Raw genomic sequence first — 21,898 nt, forward strand, 5'->3', positions numbered from 1 at the left:
CAATGATAGAATGTCATATGTTCTTCTAGATTCTGTTACCAGCCTAAGCCTCAGAGCCCAACCCCTGCTCTCTCTTACAAAGCTGTAAAAGACATACAAGCACCTAAGTACCTCCTTGATAAAATCAGGTGGTTTGTAAGACAGCTGAAAAGAGAATCTCCTCTTCTCTATGGGAACCACTGTCAGCCATCTTATACACTTAAGGTCCCCACTTGGTCACCCATAGATAGCATGCCCCATATGTCGAGTGGAAGGAGTATACTCTTGGTATAAGCAGCCTTAGGTCTATCCCCACCCCTCCATGAAGTGGTAGTGTGACATGGGGCAGGATGTGACCAAGACCTCATTGAGTGCTTCCACAGATGCGAACTTTGAGAAAACTTCAGAGTGTCATAGGGTCTGTCTAAAAGAACATGGGTAAAGATCAAGTGCTGTGCCCAGTACACACCACATTTGCATAGAGTACTAATACCCGTAGCATTATCATTACTACCTTTGCTTCTGAGAAAAAGGAACTAAAAAAGAAAGTCCACCTCTGCTTTAAATCCCTAATATGCAAGAAATGTAATCTGATTGCAACAGAGTGTGAAACACTCCACCTTTGGGATGATTGCCACGTATCTCCCAAGCCTGTTCCAAGTTGCCTCACACCTAGACCTATCCTAGTGTGGACAGCTGGCTAATGCCAGCGGCAGAAGTTTTGGAGTCAGACCTGGGATAAAATCATTATGTCATCTCCAGGGTCCTGTGTGACCTGGGGCAAGTTATCTGTCTAAACCTTCTGGATTTCTTCTTTAAAATGGAGATGATGCCGGGCAAGGTGGTACATGCCTGCAATCTCAGCAACTTGGAAGGTTGAGGCAGGAGGACTGCAAGTTTAAGGTCAGCCTCAGCAACTTGGCAAGACCCTGTTTCAAAATTTATATATATATATAAATTTTAAAAAGGCCAGGGATGTAGCTCAATAGTACATATAAAAATAAAAAATAAAAAGAATGATACTATGGGGATGATACTACTTTCATCACATGGTTCTCTTAGAATTCATAAATCATAGATATATATTGGATTACACAGTGCCTGACACATGACAGATATTGCCCAAATACTAGTTACTTCCTTTTATTTTTTCAAAGAGAGAGAGGAGAGAGAGAATTTTTTAATATTTATTTCTTAGTTTTCGGCGGACACAACATCTTTGTTTGTACGTGGTGCTGAGGATCGAACCCAGGCCGCACGCATGCCAGGTGAGCACGCTACTGCTTGAGCCACATCCCCAGCCCCAAGTTACTTCCTTTTACTGGGACATTATAAGAAGGAAGTCTCTAAAGTAGGGACTTGCAAACCAAGAAAGAAAATAAGTGTCTGAGGAAAAAGCCAGGCACTCTACCAGGGTTTAACTGTCCTCCTGATTAGACTCTTCAGCTCTGTAACTTTCCAGAGCTTCCAGTGTCTCATCTGTAATAGAGAAACACCACTTTCTCCTTCACTGCCTTGCTGTGAGGGCTAAATGAGGTATGAAACTATGTTCTACAGCACTGAGGACACATTTGAAGCACAACACACAAAAACTAGAGGTAGAGGAAGCTACTGCACATTCCCTAGGCCTCTGTGAGCCTCTAGCACTCCTTCCTGAAGGCTGAATGACAGCTGAGTGTTCATGGCTCAAGGTCTGGAAGCAGTTACCCTTCAGTCTTTTCCTGTCTAAATCATCACAGCCCAGCTCTAGGGCCTCTCAGAGAGGAAGTAGAAGTCCATATGAAGGGCAGGTGAAAGTGTTCTGATGTTTTCTAAAATCCACACTCCCCTCCCAAATTGCACCACCATATCCATCAATGTTTGAATTCCACATTTTAAATCTTTGTTTAATCTTTCTAAGCAACCCAGAAAGAAAATAATAGTTCTATGTGTGTGTTAGCTCTTAGACACTTCCTAGAGGATGGATTTAAACAGCATACCCAGACTTAGGAGGAAAATCTGAAGACAAAAGAGAGATTAGGAATTGTGGGACAGGGAAGGATAGAGCTTTGAGAAAGAAATTGGGTTCAGGTTACAAGAATAAACGTCAAATAAGAAAACAAAACCCAGTTAAGACTGCCTTGGTTAAAGTTACAAATAAAATCAAACACTCCATAGATCTCTAGTTCATGAACCCAAGGAAGCTCAGTGGAGGCTCTCATGAGCTTGAACAACAGGCAAGTTTTCAAGCAGGAATGAAAATGATTGGACTCCTGAACAAAGAGCTGGAAAGCCCAAACATAAGCCTGGTCTCCGAGTTAAAAGGAATGCAGACTGCCCAAATGCACCAGCCGTCTGTTTCTGCTGCCACCTTCCCAGGGGTCATGTCTGGAGTGAAGGTAGACAGTGCTGGGGAAAAACAATGTGAAGTACAGACTTTAAGAAAATAAAACATTAGGAGAACATTTCTTAAAGAGTTATACATGTGCCTGTGTATACATACAATCACAAGGGGATACTTAAATATATGCATGCATGTGCATATATGTGTGTATGCCAAAATTATCCAAACTTATGTATGTTTTCAAGCATGTATAACAAGCGCTAAAACAAGCCCTTGAAATACTGTTGCATATTTTAAGCAAGATCATTTTTTTTTTTAACAAAGGCATTCTAAAAACAGGAACGGTGCCTGAGCACCATTTCGGGTGTTATTTCATAAGTAAATATTAAGCAGAGAGCTTTGAGGGTATTATTAATAGCATATTAATAGCATATTTTATTCTAAGTTGCTTAGAAATCTATTTAGAAAGTCCCAAGTAGAAGACCTTGGGGAAAGAGGAGAGAGCTTTCTCTTGTGGTAGTCCCACTGGGGGCCAGGAGGCTGTGTGCCTCACATATCATTCCACCTGTACAACAAAAACTTCTTCAGCATAAGAGCTTCTCAAGCCCAAACAGTCAGAGGTGGTAAAGCCCACAGTGCCTTGCTGGACACAGAATCTGTTCTTCCCATAATCCTACCACCTGGCCTCCTGCTGCACTGCTGAGTCAGGGCACTCCTCCCTGGTACTGCGAGCAGGACAAAGAAATGCTCCATATTCCTGGTGTAGGCAGTGATCACAGTAAGGTACAAAAGCAGCTTTGCTGGGGTCTCCACCTTAGCAGGAAACAGACAAGAAGTCTTTTTGTCTGAGAGTTAAAGCGTGAAGACAAAAACCATTTACATGTAGCAGGTGATAAATATTTAATGCTACTTGGTACAGTGGTTCTTCAAAAATGTGTTTCAGCTCTGAAGACCTCTCTGTTAATCCACACTTCAGGGGGTATAGCCGAGTCCTGGGGAAATACATTTTTAATGAGGACTGTGCCAATGCAAAAGGTTCAGAAAGCCTATAGCGTTTCAGTGTGGAGAGCCCACCGGGAATCTCACACTCCTGGGAGAAAGGGTCCTAATATGAAGAAGGGGATGAAAAGAGGCCAGGGAAAAATTACCTTCTAGGGAAAGAAACCTGGTCAGAGCCCTGTCAGAATAATCACCAGAATGGATTTTCCCTCCTTTGGTGGATGAGCCGTCAGGTTCAGGGGAATCATATTCCAGACACTAAGCTCAGGATGAGAGCTTTGGCTGCTTTCCCAGTGTCTGTGGCATTGTAGTTGCTTAGCCTGTGCCTGTGGAGCTGCAGCACCATCCATTCAACACACAGGATCCTGCGCCCAGCCACCTACTCTGTCCCACCTGAGGCTCTCTCACTTTTTACAGTGTTGGATCCTGGCTGCCACTCCTTCATCTTTTGCCTTGCTTTAGCCTTTTTTTTTTTAATATTATTTTATTTGTAGATTGCCACAATATCTTTATTTACTTATTTTTATGTGGTGCTGAGGATTGAACCCAGTGCCTCACACATGAGAGACAGGTGCTCTACCACTGAGCTCAGCCCCAGCCCCTGCCATAGCTTTTGAGTCTGATTCTTTACTCAAGGGTCAGGAAAGAAACACTTTTGGCCAAAAGGACAAAGGGATAAGTTATGGCTGAAGCCCAAGACCTAGGGTCAACCTGCAAAAGTCAAAGCCATGAAGGGCCCACCCAGTGGTAAGACAGCTATAGAGGGTCTGTGGCCAACACCAGATATGTTGCCCAAGAACGAAAAGAGGATGGAAAAACACTACACCTTCTCTCTTTCCCCTGTTCTTCCATTGCCCATTGATGTCAAAATGACAGAGGGCAGGGATCAACACCCTATAACATAGCATGCAGCAAAGTAAAGATCACAGACAAATCTGAGAGCAAATTGGCCAAAGGCCAATACAACCAAGGATTTAAAAGGTAAGTTACAAGAAAGTGTGACATGAGACACCGCAACTGCTAAATATAAGCATATATAATTTAAGCAAACATATATGCACTATGCACACAGAAATTAAGGAACTGAGAGATGGAAAGATTAGAAAAGAAAGAATAGGAAGAAGAATAGCAAGAGATGCAACTGATCCTCATTATTTCCTGTAGATATACTCTCTGGTATCCAGAGACACTCAATCAGGATATACTGAAACATTGCCTCTAGAGGAAACCCAGGGTTAGGGTCCTTTGAGCATCTGGTTAAATTTTCATCAACCGATCAACATACAACCTTGTTTTATATGGGTTTAAAAACACCTCTCTTAATATATATTACTGATCCATTAACATTGAACTCACAGCCAACAGCACTTAACTCATGCCTGAGCAAAACTCATCTCACACAATACTGTCACTGAAAGGAACACTGCCGCTCTTTGCACTTACAATCACCAGACGGCACTTCAACGCTACATGTATGGTCCTTTTAAATGGTAAAATCACCAACAAAAAACACAAAAATGAGGATCATGAAACTAATAGACCTCAGAAAGAACAACTGTTTACAGAGCTCAAACAAGAAGACATAGTATTGCCTAATTTGGCCTCATGAGAGCATGCACACAGAACAACCCTGGAATGTTCTACATCTCCATGTATGTGTGAAATGACTGTGAAAGAGCCACTGGTATTGATTTCAATATTACAAATATATTTTAGCAAGTAGGTGAATTTGCAAATGGAGAATCTACAAATAATAAGAATCAATTGTCTATCAAGATGTTTAAAAAAATTTTTCAAAGGTTATTATTCTTGGATAGTAAGAAATGGATTGCTATTGGGTTCATTATATATTTTTTCTTCCTTTCTATTTTCATCTGTTGTCTAATTTTTCTGCATTAAGCTTGTAATTAAGAAGAAAGAGAATTCCAAATATAATAATTCAAAAAGGTAAGAAGAATTAGAAATAAAAGCATTAAGAAGCGAAATAATTTAATCAAGTAGGAGGTCCTACTGAATATACCCCCAGAGAGCAGAGTTGCTCATCCTTCCTGTGTGAGATGAGGGCTGAGCCCACAGTGTTTCCTCACTCTCCTCCAGCCAACAGCCAGGGTGAGCAAACAGCAAAGGCCAGATATGGGCAGGCTGAAGGTAAGAGGAGCATTAAGTAGATACCAACCATCAAGGTTAGCCCATTAAGTAGATACCAACCATTCCCACAGAATAGTTTAGGCTGGACTCAAACTCACACCTTCCTGACTGCCTCTAATTCAATCTCTTGTGTTCAAGTTATGTTCACTAATAAGACTGCACTTGTTTCAGTTCAACCAATAAATACAATTTAAGTCCCCACTACATACTAAACACTGTATGAGGTACCAAAAGGAATAAAAATCCCCTTTCCATCATGTTTCACCTAATGCATTTTCTATGTACATACCTACTCTAGTGACTTAAACAAAAATAAAATTTAAAAATCCTAATTTATGAGATTCTTCAGTTTCAAACCAAGAATCACTGCAGAATTGAAAAAGCAGCAGAATAACACAAAAGTATAGCAACTTAGTTCTCTGTTCCTTCCTGATGCCATTAATGAGCAACTTTTAATCTTTAATCCTCCTGCACTAAGCTGCTTTTACTGTCCCATCTGCTCCTCTTACTCATGCCTTCAGGATCTTATAATTAAATTCTAATTAAAGTTTAAGGCTTGTAATAAAGAAAACACTTGAGGAATGTCTTTGATTCAAGAAGCCAAAATAACATTTCAGCAGTTTGAAAAATGAATTATATCCTTATGCTTAACAAGCATCTTTAAAATGGAATTAGAATGGGAAATTCCAATCTTCCGTGATTTCACCAACCTTATATTATGTAAATATGTTCATCGTCACATGTTACGTGTCTATCAGCTGAAAACAGCATGCACAAGTGGAAGGGAGCTCAGTGACAGCACACAAGGTAGAACTATCACCGACACCACCTGGTACTCAGACACGTGGACCGGTGCAAGGCACCAGCATCCATCTAGCTCAGCACCTGGATCCTGAAAGAAGGGTGCTGGTCTTTCTCTCCAAACTCCATCAAGACTTCTTGGTCAGTATCCTCCAGATGGTTCCTCTTACTTCATTGGTTCAGCCCAGCTTCCCTTGGAATGATGTCTGCACACTCCCCAGCTCAGCCTCAGTTCCCTACCCCCCTGGAGGGACAGTGGCCTTTCTGAAGCGTCATTCTGATCAAGCTGTTCCATTCTGAATCACTCTATGTTCTGTTGGCACCTTACATACACCTCTGCTATAGCATGCTTCCAAATTCTGACTTATTTATTGGTCTGCTTTCTCTTTCTAGACTCTGAGCAAGCTCCTTGAGCATAGGCACTGTCTTGGACAGAAAAAAGTACTTTCTTTTTATAACCCTGAAATGAAAAAGTAATTTACTTCATGAATTCAAAACCACTTATCAAAGTCTTCCAGAAGCATCAAGTTCACTGGCAACGCATACCATGTTGGAACTTTTGGTTATAGGGCACAATTTAACAATCAATGTCATTATTAAATATAAAATTACATATCATAGAGAATTATTAATAACAACAAGGTGTCAGATGCTGGTTGAAGTGCTTTCTGCTATAATTCAAATTCTCACGGCCACGAGGCACATTCTATCATCATCTGAGATGAGGAAGCTGACGGAAAAAAGAGTTGAAGTTCTTGCCTAAGATCATGCAGGTATCAAATGGTGTCAGGTTTAGACTTGGGCCATCTGGCTCCAGAGCCCACGTCATAAACACCCTCAACCAGTCTGAGTAAAGCACGTAAGGACTCTGTGTTCTTTTTTTCCCAATGCCCCTTGCTCTTGGCCTATGACTTGGTCAAACGAATGCTCTCACCACTTTGTGACATACCACAGTCTGTCATGCTACACCTTCATCCAAGCTTCCTGCTGGCCAGGTGTCCTTATCCACCTGGTAGATTCTTGCTCACCTTTGAGTCCTTTTCCAGTCATCTCCTGTCTTATATGATATTTCCTAATTCTTGGACAGACCCAACTACTGCCCCTTTTACCATTGTAGCATCTAGAACCTACTGGATTTGTGATCCAGTGCTAATTACCCTGCACTGAAACCATCAGAGGGACTATGCTTTCCTCTCAATGTCCCTTAAGAGCAGAACACACAGCAGGACTTTGGTAAATGTATGAGTCATGAAAAAGAAGAAGGTTCTCTAAATTTGAATAGTGGACATATACACATCATGATTAAGTCTTGCTGAAATCATTTTAGAGAAAAATGTTGCCTTCCCTGGTATGTTACAGTATTTCATAAGAGGACAATTGTTTATATATAAAGAAAGAGAAAAGAAAAGGTAAATAATCTTATAAGCCCAAAGACCACATCTTATATTCTCTGAGCATCTGGTATACTGGCAGCTCATGCTTTTGCTTTTTGACTATTGAGATATATTAGTTCCTTTCTTCCATAATCCTACAGACTGTAAGATGAGCCCAAACCAGACCGCAGAGAGAGCAAAACAGGAGACTCAAACCCAGCTGCACAGGCAGTCTGGACTGGACGGAGCCGCCTATATCCCAGCATGGATTTCCAGGCTTCAGAGCTCAGGGCCCCATGCCTTGCCCACTCTGCCAGGGGAGCATCTCCACCTAGACTGGCCTTGTGCTACAGAGCTCCACTGAAACTAAGGCCTATTTCTTGCCCTAGGAGCCCCTAGTAATCTTACTTCTTTTTGTCAAATAAGCCCTCTCAATTCTGTTCCAGGTGACCAGCCACTCTGAACCATAGATCTGCTACCTTGTCTAAAAGCTCGGTGCCCCTCCTTTTGGGAAACTTCTAATTCTTGCCTTCTATTCAGCGAATAAATACCAAGTTTATTCCAAGTTCAAGCAATAAGTATCAATAAGTACTAGGTCTTTTAGACAGCTATATCTCAAATTCCTTAAAAATCTTCCCGTAGAAACATATAATTATTTCATTCAATAACTCTTTACCAAATGCCTGCTATGTGACAGATGGGGCAATAAAGCTAGGTGACATGCCCACTGTCATACAGCTGATGTGCAGACGTAGAATACAGAAAAAAGCACTTAACTCCCATGATATATTCCAGCTCCTCGTCTTTTGTCCTTAAAAAGGTGAAGATATATTAGGGAAAAGCATGCACTCAGATATCTAATATCTTGCTTTTTACCAGAGCTTATAAGTAAACATGGCTGACCTAATCCTGCATATAACTCCAGGCTATATTCTATCCTCTGTCCACTCCACACTACTGACCATTTCCTGAACAGGTGATGGATTTTCACGCTTTCCTATATATCCATACCTTTGTCTGCCTACCAGGTCTTCACCTGTCCCTTGAATTCACCCCTTTAGATCCAGCTCATTCAGTCTTCATTCAGTATGTACTAAAGGTGTGTTAGGTATCATTTCCTCCACAAAATGATCAAGAGACAAGATTGCCAGGCACAGCAGCACGTGCCTGTCATCCCAGCTACTCCAGAGGCTGAGGTAGGATCCTTCAAGGCCAGGAGCTCAACATCGTACTGGGAAACATAGTGAGACCCCCATCTCAAAACAAAGCAAACAAAAAACAAAAAAAGAGGCAAGATTTAGCTCCTGTCTTTAGAAAGCTTAATCTAGAAGATGGTAAAGACAAGTAAACAAATCAAAACTCTGTACAGTGTTGTCCTAGGACAGGGTAAGCACAGGCTGTGTAGGAGCTCAAAGGAAAGCCTAGAAGCCCATCATGGGGCCTCCTATCTGAGATGCTTCTCTCCCTATTCCTTCCCTCATTCTCTAATCCCACCACAATATACTGTTCCCATCCTCTTTCTCCATTGTACTGTTCAATCTGCACTCACAGCATTTTTCACATTGAATCATAAATCATGACTTGATTACTTACCTCCATCACTAGAATCAATTCCTTGAGGGAGCTGATTAACTGACAAACACTTATTGAGTGCTTGTAGGACTGTACTATTAAAAGCATGTGTTGTATCATTTAAGTCCTAGCAAGTACTTACTAGCCATATGACTGGGCACATGTTGAAAATGTATGTTAGTTGAATATTAAATGCATATTTATTAATATGAAAGTAAAATACTATTAATAATGCTTGTAAATATTATTACTATTATGTACCAATTATTAATAATTTAATAGGATAATAGATTGAGGGTTAAACCAAACACAAAGAAAGAAACCTTCGCTTCTGGGATAGAAAAAGAATATGATATCATTTTAGAGATTATGAATCTTATAAAAAGTTAAATAATATTAACAAAGTACTATAAAAATGAGATTATGTTACAATTCTAGTCTTTATGGCATTGTTTATTTCTAATACTCATAAAATAATTCAGAATTACATATAATATTCTATGGTTTAGTTCTACTTGAGTTTTTCAAGCAAAAGTTCTATTTAGAGTTTTTGCACATCTTATAAAGATGAATTAAAAACAGAAAGTTCGCATTATCATTTTCATATTTCATAAGAAAACCCACAAAATTTTGGACAAGAACACTGATGATAAATCATCTCTGACATAAACAATAAAAAATAAGGAGTACAAGAAACAGAAGTGTTAGAGAAAAATGAAATTCCTAAAACATATTTTGTTCCTAACTAATTTTTAAAATGATAGACTTTACAGTATTTCATAAGAGGACAATTGTTTTAAACTCTGCTTCTAGAGGATGTGGGACTGATACTCTGGTGAGAAGATATGACTGGAATGCATATTTACAAATGAAACCACAATAAGAAATTAATAGTGTTCTTTGAAGTCGGTAGTAACCATGAAACTTATACTGTACAAGGTTAAAGAATAAATGGGTGATTAGATAAATGAAGGAAACATACGTTGATTATTCATATGGAGGATTTGACTACTATAGAATAGCAACAGAGGCCTGCAGCCCAATTTTGCAAAGTGCTTTCATTTATTAAGGCAGGAAATATAGGCTAAAACATCATGGAACACATTACATCTGCACACACAAGTCTAAAGGATCACTACTGCTTCTGAGTGCCAAAAAACTAAATGTATAATGCTGATTCCACCCTACCATCCAAACATATCTGATTCCTAAATGCTTGGCTTTAGCTGAGCCAGTTTTCTTAACAACTTTCAGAACAAACAGGAAAGCAAAACTTTGCAGCAAAGATATCCCTATGTTCATGTCCATGATTTTGAACACTTGTGATTTCCTGACATAGCATGCAGACATAGTACACACACATTTCTAGGCTGAGTGGAAAGTACACACACACACACACACACACACACACACACACCACACAAAGTGGACACTGAGGTGTGTCCTGCATTAGATCACACATGTTCGCCTCAAGTTCTGAAAAGGTAAGAATTCACCCTTAAGGATTTTTTTCCAGTCTCCAACAAGGTATGCATGGCAAGAAGAATGGAAAAAAGGAAAATTCTACTGCACAGAAAGCTCTAATTGAAGATGATGTTAGTAACAGTGCATCATGCCAAGAATGGGCTAAGGAACTGAATAGGCACTTCACAGAAGAAGAAATACAACCGATCAACAAATATATGAAAAAATGTTCAAAATCCCTAGCAATTAGAGAAATGCAAATCAAAACTACTCTAAGATTTCATCTCACCCAGTCAATATGCCAATTATCAAGAATAAAAATAACAAATGTTGGCAAGGATGTGGGGGAAAAGGCACACTCATACATTGCTGGTGGGACTGCAAATTGGTGGAACCACTCTGGAAACCAGTATGGAGATTCCCTAGAAAACTTTGAATGGAACTACCATTTGACCCAGTTATTCCACTCTTTGGTTTATACCCAAAGGACTTAAAATCAGCATACTACAGTAACACAGCCACATCAATGTTTATAGCAGTTCAATTCACAATAGTCAAGCTATGGAACCAACCTAGGTGCTCTACAACAGATAAATATAAAGAAAATGTAGTATATATGCACAATGGAATATTTTTTCAACAATAAAGAAGAAGAAAATTATGACATTTTCCAGTAAATATGCAGCAAAGATATCCCTGTGTTCATATTAACTTCACACTAAGTGAAAAAAGCCAGTCCCCCAAAAAACAAATATTCTCTCTGATATGTGGATGCTAACCTACAACAAGGGAGGGAAAAATTAGAAGTTCATTGCACTAGACAAAGCAGAATGAAGGGAATAAGGGGGAATAGTAATAGAAAGATAGCAGAATGAATTGGATGCATCTTTCCTGTCCTTATATATGAATACATGACCAAAGTAACTCTACAACATACACAACCACACCATTGGGATCCTAATTGGAACATGTTATACTTATTCTATGTATGTATAATACATCCAAATATACTCTACTGTCATGTGTATCTAGAAAGAATAAAATGATTTAAAAAATAAAATTCATTACCTATAACACTTAAAAAAAATATCCAGTAAGTGCCAGGCATTGTATATACAAGAGCTACTGTCACTCCAACTGCAATTAATTAAGCTATGGCTTAGGGGAGCCTTATCAAGTGACCAAGAACAAGAATTAACAAGTCAGTTTTGCCTTTCATCTAAGTCTACTCCTGTGGACAAGTTTCTTACCTTTTCTAAACCTTACTCTGCCCTTCTATAAAGTGGGTATGATCATACCTACCTAAGAAAGCTAAGGTAAGGAGTGATAAATAGTGCATATAAAGTATCTAACATAATGTCTGAAATATGTTATTATTCAATAGACAGCAGTGGAACAGACTCTACTATTGCCCATGACCATACAAACAATAGGAGTCAGTGGTAGGATTTAAATCCATATCTGACTGATGTTAAAACCAATGCAGACAACAGAATTTTGGGGAAATTTAGGATATGCTAGCAGTAACACATGAATGTTTTACATGTATTATCACAGTTAATCACCACCTTAACAATATGAAATAGGTACTTTATTACCTTAATATATAGATGAGGAAACAAAGATACCAGATGTTCCACAGTTAATAGCTATTGGAAGTTTGACAGTCAACCTCTACTCCCAATTTCAGAATTTCCAATAACAAATAATCTCTAAACCATCAGCACATTCAAATACCTTTCATGATGGTAGATTGGCATTTTGAAACCATACAATATCACGGATATATTTTAGGAAGATAAAAGGATATAGAAAAGGACATTGCTTTGACTCACTTAAGAAGATGGACCTATATAAATGGAAGATAATATTACTGTTACTAATTTGCAAAGATATGAACAAGTTACACTGGGACAGATCCTGGTTGATCAAATTCATTCTCTCTCTCTCTCTCTTTCTTTTTCCTTTTTATTCTGGAAAAATTTCAAGCCATCTGAACTTTATGAAACATACCAAAGAGTCGTCTCCAAAACTTCGTATCAACAAACCCTCACAGCCAAAAGCTCTCAAATGCATGTAAGCAAAAAGTCAACATGTTCCATTTTTCCATAGCAAATGGCCTTTGGAAATTTTTCTTATTTTTATACTTTTACAGTCAAATGATCATGATCAACAAGAATGACATAAAAGTGAGTGCAGCTGGAGAAAAATGCTGATGTGAGAGGCTAAAAACATCATGTGCAACTTGAAATAAAAGGGTACAGGACTGCAAGGTAAGTCGAGGCCCCAAAGACTCCATTCCCCTACAGTCTCATCTCATTAAGACTAGAAGCACCAGTTTTCTTCAAAACAAGTCCTGGAGGAACAAAATCAGAAGGACACTCATCCTTTGATGCACTCTTGAAAATACCAAGTCCTTGATCTGGATGGATTTGTACAGGCAGTTGACAGTTCAGACATGAGTGCATGTTATTCCAAAGGTCAAAGAGCTGGCAAAATAGATATGACTGTTTTCAAACAGGAATGAGTTCCCTTTGAAATCTGAGGCTTAGATGAGCTGATTCCAGAGTACCCTGTGAATGAGCAAAGACATAGGGGGAAAAAACTGTATTGTGTAAGCAAAGACCTTTTGCAAACAACACAGGTCTTGTCCTTATGCAGTGCATGGCCCACCATTAAAGTCTGGACAAAAGAGAAGACACCTTATGAAGTGGGAGGTAGCTATTTTAGCAAAAAGGTACAATGAACACTTCATTGCCCATTTCCTGCAAATGTCCACACAAAAGGTCTCCCTCAGAGTCCTCTTACGTCCAGCATAATCTGTTCAGGATATGTTTTGCCTTCTGTTTATTTGTGCTTACCTATTTTTCCATCATGGCTTGATTCTATACTTCCAAATACCTGAGTTGTTTCTGTGGTCATTATCATTCAGGAAGTTTCATGGTGTTGCTATCTGAACCTGCTCTGACTCTCGGTTTAGTAAATCAAATGAGTATTCCACCCCATAAATCTTCTAGAAACACAACCCTGCATCCCTTGTCCCAGTGGCCCCAGTAGCTGTGGAATGAAATACCAATGGAATTAAGGGAAGTTTTTGCAGACTCAAATATCATAGAAATGCAATAATTTGTCTTTATTAATAGAAGGTCAAATACCATGTACCTCTGACAGTTGCATCAATATTTTTACAGTCCTTAGGTTTTGACTTTCAGCAGTGCATGGCCCAACCTTTAACCCCCCAAAATTAAGTCTAAATCCCAACATTGTTAAATTGCTTTGAGATACCTTTTTGAAAACTAGTAGATTTGAGACATAAAGTGTTCAAACTGCTGCCTGATTTTCTTTGCAACTGAACCTCCCAGAACTCTGTTCCTTGGAACACCAGGTCATTCTGCAGCACTTTGGATTCCTCGATGCTCTGCAAACCTATAATCCCTTTCTTAGCATACACATTCTGCCAAAGATGCTAATGGCTGACTCTCCTGTAACTTCCCTTTGACACAGAACAAACACAATGTGATGCTCATTCTGTGCCTGAACAAATCAATAGGACATCACTGTGAAGTAGGTTGTGTGATTCCCATTTTACAGAGGACGGAATGGTTGCTTAGCAATTATGATCTAAATTCACATGTGTGGAATGAGACTGAACTATTACTCCAAGTCCAGTGAGAAGCCCAATATTTTTTCCCATTCCCTAGTTCTGTGACTTCCCTTTTTCCATTATTTCTGCATCTACTGGCTCCCTCTTCACCCAACCACTAGGGGAGCCTTAGACAGCTGGGATAAATGGAAGAGACTGCAATCATGCCTAGCACTCTTTGAGCTCTGACACTGAAAGCCATGGGCGTGGACAATGGGTGGAGCCAGGGGCAGGCAAAAACCAAAATAGAAAAGAACATCAAGATGCAGACATACCCAAAAGTTCCAAAATTTCTCAGAAATATCATTTTTAAAAATTAGTAAAAATATCACTGAAGCTACAGCTCAGTTTCCACATTAATGTGGAATATAATCTGGAGTATACAAAGGTGAATTCCCAAAAGTATGATTCTTTTAAAGACTCAAAATTTCAGAGGGGGAAAAAAAAAACCTGAGTCTTAGACAGTTGGTCTCAAACTTTAGCATGCATCAGTATCTTCTGGAGGATCTGTTAAAACACAAATTATTCTGTCCTTTCTTCCAAGAGTTTCCATTTCAGTAGGTTTGGGGTGAGGCCAGATAATCTGCATTTCCAATGTTTTAAACTGATGCTTACGGGGCTGTCCTGGACTATGCCTGGAGAATGTCTGGTTTAGTTTGATTATTTACCTAGCAAATTCTTTACTTTAGCAAAAAAGTTCTCAGTTGGGCCTGTTGCCACATGCCTGTAATCCCAAAAACTTGGGAAACTGAAGCAGAGAATCACAAGTTCAAGACTCAACCTCAACAATTTAGCAAGTGCCCTAGGACACTGTTTCAAATAAAACAAACAAACAACAAAAAAGGTCTGGGGATGTGGCTCAATGGTTAAATGGCCCTGGGTTCAATGCCCCGTATCTTTCCCCAGAAAAAAAAAAATAAAATAAAATAAAAATAGTTTTCTGGCTATATCTTTAATAATCAGTTAACAAACAGGTACTAACCTAATTGGTACTAATCGAGTTGGTATATCATTGTAGTAAATAGCCTGAATTCTGAGATTCAAATCCCATCTCTGCACTTATTATCTGTGACAATGGGCAAGTTCTCTGGCCTCTTTGAGCCTCAGTTTTCTAATCTGTGGAATATAAATAATAATCATAATACATGTAACATAAGGATATTGGGAGGACTAAAGGGTTAATATATCTAAAATGGTCAAAATCTTGCTAGCACACATTAAGTACTATGCAAGCTTAATCTAAACACTGTACAGATATCCATCACATAATGATTGACATGTTCTGAGAAATGCATCATTAGGCAACTTCATCATTGTGCAGACAACATAATGTCTACCTATGCAAACCTGGATGGATGGCTTATTATACCCCAAGTTATATGCTACAGCCCACTGCCCCTAGACTATAAGGCTTTGCATGACTGGAGGAATGAAGTTCAGTTGACAGGGCACTGGGCCCATTGTTGACACTCACCTTTGGAACAAAGAATACTGGCCCTTCCAAGGCACAACAAAGGCGAACTTTCCCCCAGTGGATCCCTTTTCCTTTCTGGGTACAGTGTGCAGACCCTTGGTCCTCCACTGAACTACATTTAAAATGACTTTTGTGTAGAAGAGACACAGTGGCCATTTTCATACATGTGTGTGCAAGCAGCAATGAAGTGATTGTAATGTGAACAATGTGTACTTCTTCCCACTTCTGATAGAATAGACGACATTGTATCATGGGCCTGGGGTGGGGAGTGGGGGCGAAATAAAGAAACCAAACCTTACACTTTATTATATGAAATTCTGATAAAAAGCACTTCGAAGCCTCTTTCCCATCATCAAAAAACCACACTGGGCAAGATCAGAGCTTAACAGCCAACCAAAAAAAAAAAAAAAAAAAAACCACATTCAATCCCTGAGATCATTTTCCTGAAATAGAAAACTACATATGTTTCTCAAATTTCACATCAAGCCACTGCAGAGGCCAGACTGCAGGGCTGAATCAGGCCAAAGGAAGAGAAAAGGCAGAGGGGAGGGGGAGGGCTTAAGAGGGGGAGTAAACAGAAGAAAATGAGCCCATTCTTCCACATCACCACGTTTCTCTGGCACAATCTAAACTTACAAACACCCCCAGTTTCATAGAACTTCTAGCTAGGGTTGCTTATCGGGCAGCCTTTACTTTGTCAAATTAAGACGCATTGCCTTGGATTAGCAAGGCTCCTTAAATTCAAAATGACTTCATGGTTGGCTCAGAGTTCAGTGTCTCTAGGGCCAGCAGCCAGGAACACATCCAGTGCGGAGCCTCCCTCCCCTCTCTATACTGACCTACCTGACTTTTCCAGGGAGACAGCAGAGCGAAATCCCAAGAAGAAAAGCTGTCGGGGTTAATTAAAAGTCCAAACACCTCTTTAGAAACTATCTCCTGCTCAATATTTATACAGAGTATAAGACTCCTCACGAGCCAGTGTGGGGAGGGGAGGAGGAGGTGAAGGGCGGAAACAGGTTTGAATGGCATTTGGAACCCATTAATTTTTAAAAGACAGGCTGCCCCCCACCCATATGGACCCAGAAAGGTTTGAAATGTAAGGAAACCGGAAAGATGAATGAGCTGAGGATTGTTTAGAAAGCCTAGGGAGCGTGTTCGGCTTTTGAAAGGAATAATATCTGAGCAATAATAAGAGCTGACACTTTTTATTGGTGAATGCAGTTTTTGGCACATTTTCATGACACAGGTTGACAATTTTTTTCATTTAACAAAAGAAAAAACAATCTTCTAAATGACTTGGGAACAAAGGGCTCCTTGACTGTAATTTCTTAATAACATTTAAGAATTCTCTTCAAAAGCCCCTGACAATAATTTAAAGAGAAGAAATAAAAATGCAGAAAATAAGAAAAAGGATTTTTTTAAAAGAAACTAAATATAAGGAGAAAAAAAGAAAAAAAGAAGAGATGTGTAGAGCATCTTAACATTAACTTACATCTTAAAGGTTTGAGTTCTAAGGTTTGACCTTAATAAATGTTTTTTTTTTTCTGAAGAAAAGTTTCAAGAGGGAATCCATAAAGATATTTCGGTCAACACCATTGGATCTCACAGACTCAGAACTTGGGACCTAGAAGGGCTACATGGATCTCCAAATCCAACTACTGCACTTTGCAGATCAGGAAACTGAGGGTCACACCCCAAGGTTACCAGGGACAAGTCTTCAGAGCTCCCAGCCTCACCACTTCTAATCTTGTGTCATGGGTCCCAGGCACCACCAAGCTGTCAGAGTCCTGAAGAGCATCATGGGTCCAACAACTGAAAACTGATACCTTTAATCAAGTTGACTGAATCTTGCTATCCAGAATCACACATGAACAGCATGCTCTGAAGGTCCGATTAGCAAGGCCATGAGAGAGTCCACTGATGGAGTCACTCTGGGTAGAAAACAAATTCAAGAACCCACAAACACTGGGAACACCCCCTACATCCTGAAGGGGGGCCTTCTGGAGCAAGAAAAGGGCCCCTAAGCAAGGCAAGATAAGGGATAGCCCTGATATTCCAGCTCTTACTCCACCCACTGGCACATTTCAAAATACAACACTTCTGGGTTTCAGTTCTTTTACTTGGAAAATGAGATCTGTGTACCACTTTCATAGTTTCAAAATATTTTAAAAAGAAAATACACTATCATATCCATTTGTAAATGAGGAATCAATTTCCGAGATCAGTCCACTTTACCTTATTGAAAGAGCAAATGGGATTAAATTCCAAAAGTGATTTGAGGTCTCAAAGAAAATTGTTAAGTAAAGGAAAAGCTATATTGCTGCTCAGTTGGAAAATTACAGTCATGCTGGCTATCATCTTTCAGGAGTACAAAATTCATGTCTAGATGTATGCAGCAGAGGGCTGGGAAAGAACTTTATGGAAATTGAATACCCTCAGACTTGCGGTTCTCAACGAAGGGTACGGCCATCATAATTACCGAGGTCACACATTTTTACCCATACCCCAAAGGACACATGTGAGGTTTCTTAACCTTTTGTATTCAGATTTGCTTTACTGATGAAAAGTTAAAGACAGCAGACTTGACCTTCCTTAGATTTTGCTTCAGTGTGCAGACAGAGGCAGGCAGTGTTCCAGTAGGCAGCACTAGTGCAGGGAACAGGGGACCCTGAGAACCTGAGCCTTAACAGGAGAAAAAGCCATGATATGAACATTCCTTGGACATTTGGTCTCTAAACTGACTGGCCTGAGGCCTTCCTGGTACTTACTCATGTCTTCACACCCATGATAGGTCCAAGAACTGCTGACTCTCACTCCATGCCTCATAGACCCCTAATGGCATGACAAGAAGCCAAGAAGAAGAATGGAGAGAAGAAAACAAGGCCTGTCCTTTCCACCCACTTGTAAGTTTTTTTTTAACTGAATTTGAATTCACCCTAATACTCAAATAATAAAAACCAAAGGGAAAAGCTGAGCATGGTGGCATAAGCCTGTAATCCAGCAACTCAGGAAGTTGAGGCAGGAGGATCACAAGTTCAAGAGCAGCCTTAGCAACTCAGTTGAGGTCCTAAGCAACTTAGCAAAACACTGTCTCAAAATAAAAAGAATTGGGGATGTAATTCAATAGTTAAGTGTCCCTGGGTTGAATCCCTGAAATGGAAAAAAGAAAAAAGAAAAAAAAAGACAAAGGGAAAACACAGATGGAGATACTTCTTACATGCTACTATGTGGCAGATACTAGCCAGAGGTCCCATCCATGTGATTCTTGATTGTCTCACTCCATGTTGTTTTTGTCTTCCACTTCCTAAGAAGAAATGGATTGAGAGGAAGTAAAGGGGTTTCCTAAGCTCACTCATATGAAAAATGTAAGACAAAACTGTGAGCTGAGGATTTTTTGGCACTCCAGCCTTCATATGGATTTGAAGAGTTCAAAAATGTGTATCTCTCCAGTGCTGGATTAGCAAGGGGATATCCAGCAGGTGCTCTCTGAATCTATAGATCAGAATAAGTAAGCAATGGATGAATGAATGACAGAAATCACAAGCTGCTCATCTCTCCCCACCTACCATCCTCACTCTCCTTTTCCTCACTATCACAGAAAGAATATAAATTGGTATCTGGGATACTAATCAGTGTAATTTCCTGAGAAATTATGATTCTGTGATTTTGTTTTTTTATCTAAAACCAATTCCTTCTTTTTCTCTTTAGTGGTAAGAGAACTCCAATTTTATGTGGGTAGTAAGGCAACCAACTAAAAGCCTACATTGACCAACCTGCCATCCAGCTGGGTTTGACCATAAACCTCAGTGTTGGTCGATGAGATGGAACTACAAGTATTATCTGGATCTCCTAGAAAGGTCGCTTACCCAAGGCTGGCTCAGATGCACAGCATGTCCTGTTGAAGTGCCCCCACCCTTGCCACCTTCCTGCCTCCTGCTGGATGGATTGTGGACTTTGTGATAACAGACACTAGAAGCATCCCTGACCATGAGGTGATCTTAAGAATGAAGTCAGGGCTGAAGACCTAGATGTAAAAATGTCAAAAGAGCTAGTCCCTTGATGACGTCACAGGCTTACCTTAATGGCTGATGACTCCATGTATCTAGATTTATTCACAGAAAAGAATTGACCCTTATGTGTTTATGTGTTGTTTTAAATTCTACATTATTTCTATTATTCATCAGTGAAGAGATAAAGGTCATATGTTTCCGTAAAGAGTGAAAACACTCTTCTTTGCCAAAATTTAGAGTAAAGGGAATCTCATATTTACAGGTCATTTTTCAGCACTGTCAAATATTCTAAAGAATAAACTGATTAGAAAGGACTGGGTCATTCTTCCTAGAATGTATGAGGGCTGTTTTATGCAACACTGTTTTGAGAAACCATCCTCCAGTGTAAACACAAAACAATGCAAACCAAAAGGGCTTTAGTGTCAAGCATATCAAGAACATCTGTGCTTTTTTCCTTAGAAAAAGGAAATTTTATGAGACAACCTGGGGAATCCTTATCAAGATGCTTCAACCAAGATCCAGCCCCCAACCTGCCACCTCCAAGATAATCTAAATTCCATAAATTTTTCTTCCATTCAGAGACTTTTAACATTGTAAAAGCTGTCTCCTAAACTTTACAGAGACCTACAACAATGACCACAATTTGAAAAATAATGGGGAAAACAGAGTTGGCAAAGATGTGGGGAAATTGGAGCTCTCACATACTATGGATAGGAATGGAAAATGATGTAGCCACTGTGGATAAGTCTGGTGGTTTCTGAGAAAACTAAACATAGAATTACCACATGAACCAGCAATTCCACTCCTAGATGATACCCAAAAGAAACAAAAGCAGAGACTTGAGCAGATATTCACACACTAATTGCTATAGTTTAGATCTGGTTTTCCCCAAAAAGTTCACATGCTGGAAGCTTGGTACCCAATGTAATAGTATTGAGAAGAGTTGGGGACTTGGGGGAGGGAGTAGGTCATAGGGCACCACCTAAGAATAGATTAATATCTATCTCAAGAGATTGGGGTAGTTCTCTTGAGGCTGGATTAAGTTTCAGTGGAATTAATTAGTTACCAAGAGAGTAGGTTCTTAAAGAGAGTTAATCCCCACTCCCTCTTGCACTTGTGTTCTGCACAAGAAAATATTTCATCATGAAGCCCTCACCAGAAGCCAAGCACACGATCTTCAACCTTCAGAACGGAGAGGTAAGTAAATATCTTTTCTTTACAAATTACCCCATCTCAGGTTTTTGTTATAGCAACAGAAACCAACTAATAAACCAATGTTCACTGTATCATTATTCTCAATAGCCAAAAAGGGAAACCATGCAAACATTTATCAACAGAATAAGCAAGTAAGTATAATGGAACATTATTATTCGGCCATAAAAAAGAAAGGAAATTCTGAAATATGCTACAGTGTGGGTAAACCTTGAAAACATGGTGCTAAGTGAAATAAGCCAGATACAAAATGAGTAGTAGTATGTAATTCTACTTAAATAATTTACCTAGAAAAGAAAAAACATTATAACAGAAATAGATTAGAGGTTTTCAGGAAATGGGGAGTTATTGCTTAAAAATATGGTGTTGGAAAATATAGTGTTAGAATAAGACAGTGGTGATAGTTACACCACACTGTGAATGTGAGCAATATTACTGAACTACATACTTAAAATAGTTAAATTGGCAAATTTTACACTACACAAAGTATAATTACTAAAAATAAATAATATGTCAAAACATTGAATTGTATTCTTTAAATGTGTGAACTTTGAGTTGTATAGAATATGAATTATTTCACAATAAAGCTGATTTTTAATCAAATCTCATCTCGATATGCAAATGAAAAGGTGTCCAGGAGGAAAGCACTGAGGAAGAGGTGTGAAGGGTAGCAGCCTCCAGAGGCAGACGTTAGCATGAGGCTTCTCCCTTCTCAAGCTGATGCCTTTACCCTCAGTGAGGACAAGACCCCTGCCCAAGCAGCTCTCTCTACTCAGTATCACCAGAGCACACACAGCTAACTGAGCACCCCATTCTCTTTCTTTTCTCCAAAAGAGTAAGGGAAATCCATCTGATCACTGAGAGATAGGAATATATTAAGCTGCAATTTAAGAGTCACAG

General features: G+C 39.4%; 1 protein-coding gene across 7 annotated transcripts in view; it reads right to left on the bottom strand.

The window, feature by feature from the left end:
• Fggy (FGGY carbohydrate kinase domain containing) overlaps positions 1-21,898 on the bottom strand; it is a 399,645-nt gene that overhangs the window by 302,958 nt on the left and 74,789 nt on the right. Inside the window, exon 1 of one of the 7 annotated variants that reach the window (XM_076862365.2) lies at positions 16,620-16,662. The exons of the other annotated variants lie outside the window; for them this stretch is intronic. The gene's annotated coding sequence lies outside the window, so the exon portion shown is untranslated. Of the gene's footprint in view, positions 1-16,619; positions 16,663-21,898 lie in introns of those variants that run through there. 7 annotated transcript variants of the gene reach the window in all.

This window comes from Callospermophilus lateralis, chromosome 7, assembly GCF_048772815.1.
Source record: "Callospermophilus lateralis isolate mCalLat2 chromosome 7, mCalLat2.hap1, whole genome shotgun sequence".
In the NCBI taxonomy this organism is placed as follows: domain Eukaryota; kingdom Metazoa; phylum Chordata; class Mammalia; order Rodentia; family Sciuridae; genus Callospermophilus; species Callospermophilus lateralis.